Source organism: Narcine bancroftii, chromosome 7, assembly GCF_036971445.1.
Source record: "Narcine bancroftii isolate sNarBan1 chromosome 7, sNarBan1.hap1, whole genome shotgun sequence".
In the NCBI taxonomy this organism is placed as follows: Eukaryota; Metazoa; Chordata; class Chondrichthyes; order Torpediniformes; family Narcinidae; genus Narcine; species Narcine bancroftii.
The window spans coordinates 31,566,791-31,578,210 of NC_091475.1; positions in this window are offsets into that span (position 1 = coordinate 31,566,791).

The following is an 11,420-nucleotide window of genomic DNA, read 5'->3' on the forward strand; positions in this document are numbered from 1 at the left end:
TAGTAAAATCTAGATAAGCCACTATTTTGTGAAGAATAGCATTTTGGATAGTTATGATTAACTTTAAAATACATCATTTTTATTTTCTTTCAGAACAAAGTTTTTTGTTTGTCATAGTCTACGTTAGCTTGTAATTTGTATTTGATGAATTTTAATTTCAAATTGTATTGCTAACAGAACATTTATTCATTTTACAACCACAAGGATGGGCATAAACCAGCTCATTGGTTTTGCCTTGATCTAGCATGTGCTTTGACTTGAAGCTACTTCAAGTACAGTATTCTATGACAGCTGCAGTAGTGATCTTAGAATGGAACGCCATAGCTACTTTTAGTTTTGGTTACATGGGCAAGTTAGAGTGTTACTGATAACATTAAGAAACTTTGATTTCTCAATAAATGAAATGAAGACAAAGGACCAGTCCTTTCTTTCATGTACAAAATCTGCAATATGTACACTCAGATTTTGGAGAATTGGATGCTGTTCCTTATAACTCCCTCAATGTTTTTGCAGGATGAGTGGATCTGTAATCTTATTCCCAGGTGGATGTTTTTTATACCATGATTTGTACTATATGAAATATGTGCATCTCTAAGGCTGAATTTAATCTTTGAATTATCCCATTTTAATTAGGGTAACCAAATCAGCCTTGATGTATTAATAATGCTTCTTTCCGCAGCCTTGCCTAATTTTACTGGAGAGTTTGCCAATTTCAAAGTATTTTCTAATTCTAAATAAAAAGCTAGATGCAAGAAACACTGACGTTTATTTTTTATAATTTGCTTACTCCCATGAGATCCATCTGAAGTTGCAGATTGCCACAAGTGCTGTTTTGTCTTAACTGAAGCTAGTATCAGAAAGTGATTTCACTATTAATGTTGTGAAATGAGGGTATGAGAGTGACAAGGGCACTGCAAATTGTATTTCGGAGAAGCAGGAACATGTAAAAGTAGGTATATGAAAGATGGCGATGTTGTAGCTTTCTTGGGATCTGCTCTCTCAACTTCCAGAATGGTTTCCTTTTCCTTTCTGTAGCCTCAATTCTTTAATAAACAAAGCAGAAAAAGAATATTTTGAAAATGGGCAGGAATGCTTTTTGGATGGTGTAGCAAAAATTGGCTGTCTTGGTGGGAAGAATTAGCTGCCTCTATGTCACTTTCCTCCAACCACCTTCACAACTTAAAAATATTCTTTTTATCTTTCTTTGTTCTGGTGAAGAATTTCCAACTTGAAATGTTAACTTTTCCTCCCCCTCACACAGATGCTGACTGACCCACTGAGAATTTCCAAAGTTTTCTTTAATTCAGATTTCCAATATCTGGATTTCTGTTGACCTCCATTGAGTATCAGCTCAGCCTATTCCTCCCAGGAATATTCTCTGCCCTCCCTACAAGTAAGTGTTTCATTCCTTACATAGAGACTTCAAGACGACCCAGTATTTGAGATTCAATTTCAACACTGCTTTGTGAAGACGCATCAAAACATCCCTGTTTATATTTCATACCTCTATTCCATTAACCTTCCTAATAATTTCCTGTATCTGCTTGCCAACTTGTAAGATCCCTTTGTAGAGCAGTGTTGTGTAGTTTCATGTATTTAAATAATTTGCATTTTCATTCATTGGAATGCCTCAAGGATTTATTCTTGACCCACCTCTGTTCCTTGCCAAAATACTAACTTGGTAACATTTGAAAGCCTGTTGCTTGATCCATGTATGAAATGGCTGTGGCACCACTCCTCTTTCATACTTGCTGCAGCTTTGATAAGAAGTTGAATGAGCAGAAACTTTCTGCAAAATATGGGGAAGGTTTGATTCCCTGCCAGAAACTCCCCTGCTGAGCTAGATGCAGACTCTCCAGATGGTTCATGTACTTGTTATTGGTGAAGAGTCAAGTTTCTAATCTGTTTCTGCTCAGCCTCTAAAACAGCCATTTTTCACTGTTACAATATAGTCTGTCTTTGCCCTTGTTTCCCAAGACTTGACATATCCTGTCCTGATCAATCAGCCTTTCTTGTATCATGTAAAGTTGTGGTCATTCAACATCCTCCACCCCTTTATTGATATTGCATTTCATGTCCATTCATACTTGTGTTTACTGATTGTATTGGCTTTCTTGCTGAAACTGTTTTATCTTAATATCCTCTCTTTCAAGGCTTTATTGGATTTACCCCCAAGTCTTTTACCTTTTCCTGCTCTGCCAGCCTCTTTTTTCCTTGACCTGCCCTCTTAGGTTCAGCTGATTTTGATTCTCCACCATTGGTCACTGTGCTTTCAGCTGCCATGGTCCTTGGTTCTGGAATCCCCTTTCTAAAACTTTCGCTACACTTGTAGTTATTTGTCTTTTTTTTTAAACTTTATTTAAGATTTTATAACATGAATAACAGGATTACATTAAAAAAAATTAAGAATAAAATAATAAAATTACAATACAATATCAGTAATCTAAATAAACTATACCCTCCCCAATAATTATTACACATTAATAACCCAATTCAAATTAGTCCAACCCCCCCTTCCCCCCCAAAATAAAGAGTGAAGAATTAATAAAGTTAATAATATATGTGAGAAAAAAACCCACTTACAAAAAAAACAAAAACATAACCGATTAAAATACTAACAAAAAGAAAAGTAATTAATACTAAAATATCAGACTTAAAAAACATATTTAAATCAAACTTAAATGCATATATTTAACAAACGGAGTTGAGATGAAACATATATTTAACTCAAACTTAATGTTACTAACTTTACTAATTTTTTATATTATCAAAAATTCTTAATAATCAATTCTTAAAAAAAATTGTAGCATGAAAAAAAAGATGAAAAAAAAACTTTCTCTATAGAGATAAACCTTCACCAAATATCAATTAACTTCACATCTATCATCATATTAGTCACATAAACCACCATCTTAAAACAAAATTCAAACCTCATTAAGCATTGTACAATTCAATTTTGGTACTCTTCCACCATTTTTCCCTTTTACTCTTAAATAGTTATCCAATAAAAGCTCCAATACCACATTTAAATATCCCCAATCATTACGTTAAAATTCAGATATCCGAATAATAAAAACACATCTACAACGAAATCTATATCTTCAACAAATGGAGCATAAACCACAAACAAAATTCAAGCCTCATTAAAAATTGTACAATTCAATTTATAACTTTCACCATTATTCCCTTCGTTCTATAACTAAAATAGCAAAATAATATACACCAGAATTACCACTCCTTTCACCTTAAAGTTAAAGAAAAAATATATTAAAAAAAACTTATCCATCCAATTCACATTTAAATTTCAGATATTCCTTATCTACTGAATAAACTTTACAAAAAAAACCACATCAATTTTTAGTTTTTTAAACAATCAAATACTTTCTTATGCTTTTTTTTAATATTTAAACAAAAAAAACCCCTTCACTCTTTAATAATACAAAAAAAAGGAAAAAAAAAACAGGTAGGAGGTTAAAAATACCCCCTCCTGTCTAAACCGCGCAATGCGGTAACTCCCAAAAAAAAAATGGGTGTGAGATAACTCGTATGTAGCAGATGACTTTCAGGACTAACATCATCATTATTTAATATCCCTTTTTTTAAAAAAAACATTAGAAAAAAAAAAGGACAACTCTTCTTTTAATCAGCTCCAATTGCCGAGTCACCATTACAACCATTCCTTCTTGGAGCACAGCTCTTTTCTTCCATCTCTTGTCTCCTTAGAGATCGCGGCGGACTATGTCTCTGTTGAAACTGAGTAATTGGCAGCTCTTGAGCAAATGCTATAGCTTCCTTTGGAGAATCAAAGAACTTTGGTTGGCAACCATCTTGAAAAACCTTCAAAACAGCTGGATAGCTAAAGGTTGCCTTATAACCTTTCTTCCACAACAACTCTTTAGCAGGATTGAATTCCCGTCGTTGGAACATAACTTCTTGACTCAAATCCGCATAGAAGAAAACTCGATTATTTTGAATCATCAAGGGTGATTTTCTCTGTTGTGCATTTCTAATAGCCACTCGTAAAATTATTTCTCTGTCGTAATAATTCAAGCAACGAACCAAAACAGGTCTTGGACTTTGACCTGAAATAGGTCTTCTACGCAAGGCTCTGTGAGCACGTTCCAGTATTATACCTTCCGAGAAATGTTCTTGACCCAGCACCTGCGGAATCCATTCAGTAAAAAATTTTCTTGGGTCTGGTCCCTCCATACCTTCCGGCAAACCAATAATCTTTATATTGTTCCGTCTGGATTGGTTATCCAAATAATCAATCTTTTTCACCAAATTTTTATTTTGAGTTTGTAAGTCTTCGACCATTTTGGTCACATCAAAAACTTGATCCTGTATTTCGTCTATATCTTCTTTACACAAATTAAATTTATCTCTCACTTCAAGCTTAAAAGCTCCAAACTCAGGCATCTGTTGAGAATGTATTTTCACCAAAGTATTAAACCTAGTACCAAGTTCAGTCATAATCTTGAATAAAACCTGCATTGTATAAGATAATTTAGATTCAAGATCCACAAAAATCTTTTCAATTGGAAGAGATTTTGGCTCAACAGATTCCTGCTTCTTCTCCAAAGGATCTTCTATTCCTTCCTTCATTCTGGTTGCCTTCCTTGTAGTATGACTGCGTGTGGAAACCCCAGCCACAGCCTCTCCAGCAATGACTGGAGGATGCTGGCCAGGTTTTTTCCCGGTCCATAATGTATTAAATTCTCCCAGTACATCAAGTTGTATAGGTTCTTGTATCTCAAGAGATGCAGTTTGCAGCGCCATCTCTACAACTGACAAATGCCTTTGAGTAACTCTTTGTTCTAAAGGCTGTTTGGCGCCCTCTTTAGGGGGCTCTACCAATGTAACATAGAGCTCTACATCTGAACACTGTACCTCTCTCCTGGGATCCATTTCACGCTGAGTCCCGGTGTCTTTCCTGTAGGTAGGCTCCAAAACTTGAACTTTTGGAAAATATAGCTTTTTGATGATCTGTTGTCATTTTTTTTGGCTCTTTTCCACCAATTGTACCATCATAAGTTAAATTAACAGCACTGAAATTATCTAAACTTTTAAAGAATTTTAATGGGCATTTCTAGACAAAACAATAAGATAGAGTCAGGAGAAGACTGGAAGGCACGTCTGATCCTTACGCCATCTTGCCATGCCCCTCGTAGTTATTTGTCTTGATTCCTCTGTCTTGGTAATGCTCCTGTTGGGTGCCTTATGTTGGGACTGGCATTATTGGAAATAGTAGGCCTTTGAGGTACTAAAACCCTTCTCCATTGACAACGGCATGAAGCAAGGCTGTGTCCTCGCACCAACCCTCTTTACTATCTTCTTCAGCATGATGCTGAAACAAACCATGAAAGACCTCAACAATGAAGGTGCTGTTTACATCCGGTACTGCACGGATGGCAGTCTCTTCAATCTGAGGCACCTGCAAGCTCACACCAAGACACAAGAGCAACTTGTCCATGAACTACTCTTTGCAGACGATGCCGCTTTAGTTGCCCATTCAGAGCCAGCTCTCCAGCACATGATGTCCTGTTTTGCGGAAACTGCCAAAATGTTTGGCCTGGAAGTCAGCCTGAAGAAAGCTGAGGTCCTCTATCAGCCAGCTCCCCACCATGACTACCAGCCCCCCCCCCCCCCCCCCCACATCTCCATCGGGCACACAGAACTCAAAACGGTCAACCAGTTTACCTACCTCGGCTGCACTATTTCATCTGATGGAAGGATCGACAAAGAGATAGACAACAGACTCGCCAAGGCAAATAGCGCCTTTGGAAGACTACACAAAAGAGTCTGGAAAAACAACCACCTGAAGAAACACACAAAGATCAGCGTGTACAGAGCCGTTGTCTTACCCACGCTCCTGTTCGGCTCCGAATCATGGGTCCTCTACCAGCATCACCTACGGCTCCTAGAACGCTTCCATCAATGCTCTCTCCGCTCCATCCTCAACATTCATTGGAATGACTTCATCACCAACATCGAAGTACTCGAGCTGGCAGAGTTCGCAAGCATCAAATCCATGCTGTTGAAGACCCAACTGCACTGGGTGGGTCACATCTCCAGAATGGAGGACCATTGCCTTCCCAAGATCGTGTTCTATGGCAAGCTCTCCACTGGCCACCGAGACAGAGGTGCACCAAAGAAGAGGTAAAAGGACTGCTTAAAGAAATCTCTTGGTGCCTGCCCCATTGACCACTGCCAGTGGGCTGATATCGCCTCCAACCGTGCATCTTGACGCCTCACCGTTCGGTTTGAAGAAGACCACAGAGCCCACCTCACTGACAAAAGACAAAGGAGGAAAAACCCAACACCCAACCTCAACCAACCAATTTTCCCTTGCAACCGCTGCAACCGTGCCTGCCTGTCCCGCATTAGACTTGTCAGTCACCAATGAGCCTGCAGCAGATGTGGACGTACCCGTCCATAAATCTTCATCTGCGAAGCCAAGCCAAGAAGAAGAAAGAAGTACCACCTTTGAGATGGCATAATTAGCAATGGTTAGCACAATGCTATTACAGTGCCAGCGACCCGGGTTCAAATCTGGTGCTGTCTGTAAGGAGTTTGTATGCTTTCCCCATGTTTGGATGGATTTCCTCTAGGTGCTGTGGTTTCCTCCCACCCTTTAAAAATGTACAGGTGTAGGTTAATTGACGTATTTGGACTGCATGGTCTGATGGGTCAGAAGGGCCTGTAACTGTGCAGTATGTCTAAATTAAAATTCTGAGATGTTCAAATAAAATTAACAATAACTAATGGGGAATGATTTCATAAATAAAAGTACTGCTGGATTTCATGTGATGATTGTATACAATATTTGTTTGCAAATGAGAGTCCCTGAACACGATGCTGCAGCTTGGATCAATAGTTTTTGTGAGTTGTTACTCTATTTCTAATTGGAATCTTACCTAATTCATTTACCAACAGAGGAGGGAGGAAGGCATTCAGCTAACCAAGCAGATTCCCAGCAATGCAATTCACTTGATCCCATTATTTATCTCATTGATTCCCTGCAATTTGCTTTTTTTTTCCTGTTAGTTACACTTAGAAAGCCATTTCACAGAAGAAAATTGACTTACCAGCATGTCTTTGGGATGTGGAAGGTATCCAGAGCACTTGGAGGAAATCTCCACAGTCACAACAATGTGAAAGCTTCATGCACACAGCACCTGATGTTGGAGCCTTGAGGCAGCAGCACTAAACAGTTGTGCCACCTTGAAATTACACAATCCATTTAGTTATTATTTGGCTTTTTAAACATCTTAAATCTCTGAAAATATTTTCCAATGAAGAAATAAATATTTTTGCAGCAAAGGAGGGTGAGAGGAGCCTTGATAGAGGTCTACAAGATTATGAGAGGTATCGACAGGGTGGACAGCCAGTGCTTTTTCCTCAGGCCAGGAATAGGAAACACCAGCAGACATGTGTACAAAGTGAAAGGAGGGAAGCTTAGGGGAGACATCAGGAGTAAGCTTTTTTTACACATTGAGTTATGGGTGCCTGGAATGCATTGCCAGGGATGGTGGTGGAGGCTGAAATATTTTAGGAGCCATATATAACAGACTCTAAGGCGTGTGGATGGAGGAAAATAGAAGGTTGAGGTAGGAGGGTCTAGGATTTTCTTTTTTGAGGAATATATGGGTTGGCACAACTTTGAGGGCTGAAGATTCTATATTGTGCTGTAGTCTACGAAATTTCTAAAGCTACATATTTTGCTGTTTAAAGCATTAATTTGCTAGTATCATTTCTCCACAAATAAACAGTTTCTCTAATGTAATTTAGTGACAGATGAACTTCAGCTTAGAATGTTTCAAAAGGTTATTATCCTTTTTTAATGGAATCTATTTCTCCAGAGTAGCAACAAAAATGTATTGAAGGGTTAAAGCTTTGCTTTTACTTTATGGATGGAAATACAAATATTACTGTACCAACAGATCAATTTGCTTTGTCATATTAGAGCTAATGCTGTAAACTTGCAAAATGTCACAATTTGAGTATTTACGTTGCAGCATTTGTTTTTCCTGCTGGCACATGAACTTTTTAAAAAAAAAAGCCATTTGCTTATACATTCATGTATACTGAGCAATGCTTTTTTAGCTAATGAACTTAATCAATTTGAAGCTGACTCTTTCTGACTGTAATTATGCATCTCTGCTTTCCACTGGCCCAAACAATTTTTGTTAAAGTTAAATGTAGTTTGATAACATAATTAATTCTTTGTTAATTGTGCTTGTAATACTGAATGTTTACAACACTATCATCTGAGCTTTGCTCAAAATTACACTGTTGGGCTCATTAAAGAACACACACCAATAATTTGAAACAATTAGCCCACAGAGGGGGTTTTCTCAAGTTCAGGGTGATGAGTTGCAATTTGCTGCAACCAAGGAACAACAAATATAACACATTTTTAATACTCTAAATCTTTAAATAACATTTTATACGAATATTCCCATAGCTTGAAATCTTTTCAATTCTTGATCAGCTGGTGTCTGACTAAATGTTACCCAGTTCCTTACCTCTACTTGCTCTACCTCCACCCACTGAGTTCCCAATCCCTTTCCCACCTATCTGGCCACAATCTCACCCTTATTTGGTGGTTCTAAATTAATTTGGCACAGTGGTGTTGGCAGCAGTCAATGAATAATAGTCTGACATAATGTCCCAGTGCTGTGTACCAGCCAAAGAGGTGGCAGTGATGGATGAAGTGGATTGAGGTTGGAGTTGTGAATTATGAGCACTACATGATAGATGTAAGAGCCACTGAGTGGTAGTTATTTAAGCATGTTACTATGTTTATCTTTAGTACTGCATGATGGTGACCTTTTTAAATTAGATCAATACTTCTGCCTACAGCAGGGAGAGAATGAAGATAGCAGCTTGTCTGCACAGAGTTGCAAGACATGTCCAGGACTCTGGGCCATTCGGATTTGGGGATTCACATCAGGAAGATGATCTGATCTTTGCAATGATGGCAGTGTGTGCAGGTGTGCCTAAGGTTGATGAGATCTGTGCTGCTGGCTCACTGGCCTCTTTGAAGTGAGTGTAGAATGCATTGTGTTCCTCAAGGAGGTATGTGCTGCTGTCTGCAATTCTGTCTGGTTTCACTTTATAGCACATGTACTCTGCCCACAGTTGCCTTGTGTCTGTGAGGTCTGGGACTTGAGTGGTGTCTGCAGACTTTCGTGTTTTACTTGTATGTACCCAAAATTCCTATATAATGATCCATCTATCACCCTAATAAGTATTTATTACCAATCCAAAAACAATTATCAAAGTATTTGTTTTCTATTAGTCAGCTACTCCCCAATCCATGCTCATATTTATCCATCACTCCATTGCACACTTACCCTGTTTAAGAATTTGTGCAGCATTTTGTCAAAGGCTACCTAGAATCCAAATACACTACATCTTCTGGCTTCCCTTTTTTTCACTCTTACATTTTCAAAGATGTCTAGCATATTTTTGTTTCACGAGGGCCTCAAGGTTACCGTGCTGGTTAGAACAATGGTATTACAGTGCAAGTGACCCAGGTTTGAATCTGGTGCTGTCTGTAAGGATTCTCCCCGTGTCTGCGTGGGTTTCCTCTGGGTGCTCTGGTTTCTGGGGTCAAGCTCCAGTTTGTCTGGTCGCAGCACATGGCTAAGCCACAGTCTCTGGTCCCTTAGGTGTAGCAAAGACCATGGGGTACTGGGAGCTGCTGCTGGGGAAGTGACGGTAGCGGTGTCTGCTTTCCCTGGCTCTGGAGTGGTTGGGAATTCTGCAGATACATGGCGATTGGGAGCACGACTTGTGGAGATCCTTCCACCCACGCTTGTAGTGGCCCATTTCTGATCAGACTGGGGTTTAGGGTCAGCGGCACATGTACCGGCGAATCCACGGGCAGGCAGGGCTCTTGGCCATTTCTTACTTGCCCTATCGTACTTCTGTGGTCTTCCCTGTATTTCACCATGATTCCAGTACAACGGTTCCTCGCCGTCTCTGTCCTCTGAAGCATGTGCATGCTAGTTGTCCCCAGATTACATTCGTCAGGAAGAGTCTCCAGGTGGTCGGGAATGCGGGTTGGAGCAGAAGCAGCTTCCATCCTAGTAGCTATCATATTAGTTTATTAAATTGTACTGACAATGACCACAACAGCAGTGCGAGTATAAGACAGCTTTAATAAACTAATATGTACACTAAGAGGTCTTGTCTCTCTGCAAGACGAACCTGGAAGGCTGGACTGTAGCTCTGGACTGCTTTATATACAAGGTTACTGGGATGACCCCTGGTGACCTAGTGGTGTAATTACATATCACCACAATATGTATATACCGTTCTGTGTTGCCCTGTGTTTAAGTATCTGGCCCTTCCACTAGTGACTCACTTTTCCCCTGTAACCCCTTCCCCTGTGACCTGGCCATAAAAGTCGACCTCCCTATCCCCTTCCATTTATTCGAACACATGGAGTTGGGCCAGCTGAAATCTAATGTATATTAAAGCCGATCGTTCCTCACTCTGTCTTTGGACTCATTGATAGTGCAGATCAACAATCTCCCCATGCACTGCCTGACCTGCTGACTTCCTCCAGTCATTCACTGATATTACAAACTGGCACTAAAAGTGGTTCAGAGCCCCACATGAGCATGTCGGTTAATGTTTTCAACTTGTGAAGTCATGTTACCACCAGGAAAAACAAAACTCATAATTAAGAATTTTGGTTACAGCACATTTCCGATTATCCAAAAACTACATCTCTAAATTAAAATTTAAAAAAAGAAACACTGTATGTTGTCTCAATTTGATAGCCATGATTTTTTCTTATTCTATTTAGATCTTGGATTAAATGTTATATAATTTCCTGCTTTATATTTCTACCACCGCCCCCCCCCCCCCACCCTCCCAATGTATCGTGGCTTCATAGTAGGATTTTATTTTTAGTCCTCTTGGACCTCTCTAGAACTTGAGGAACTTTGGTAAATTGCAACCAACATCCTATGCTATCACAATGTACAAGTGTTGATGTGGGGTGAATAGAACAGTTAATTAATGTAAATTGGTGCTTGATGGTTAGTCCTCACTTGGTGAATTGAAGGGTCAATTTTCATGATTTAAGATTTCATGAATTTTAACAAAATGTCACCTGATAAAAGGTCAAAGTTTCTCTGTCCAAGAACTCTGTCCAAAAACTCAGTTGTACATATTCACAGTTTCTATTTTAGATATCCAACATCACCAGTATTTTTTTGTAGGAATACAGTTTTGGGTGTTAGGTTCCAGTTCTATAAGCAGAATGTCAAGAAATCTAACCCACAGCTAAGATTCTTTTTCTTTGCACAAGATTAGTGACTTACACAGTAGCATGGTAAGAATTTACATTTTATTTCTGAGGAAGGCCGTAATGGAGAGAAAAGCTATTGAGTGTGGTTGAG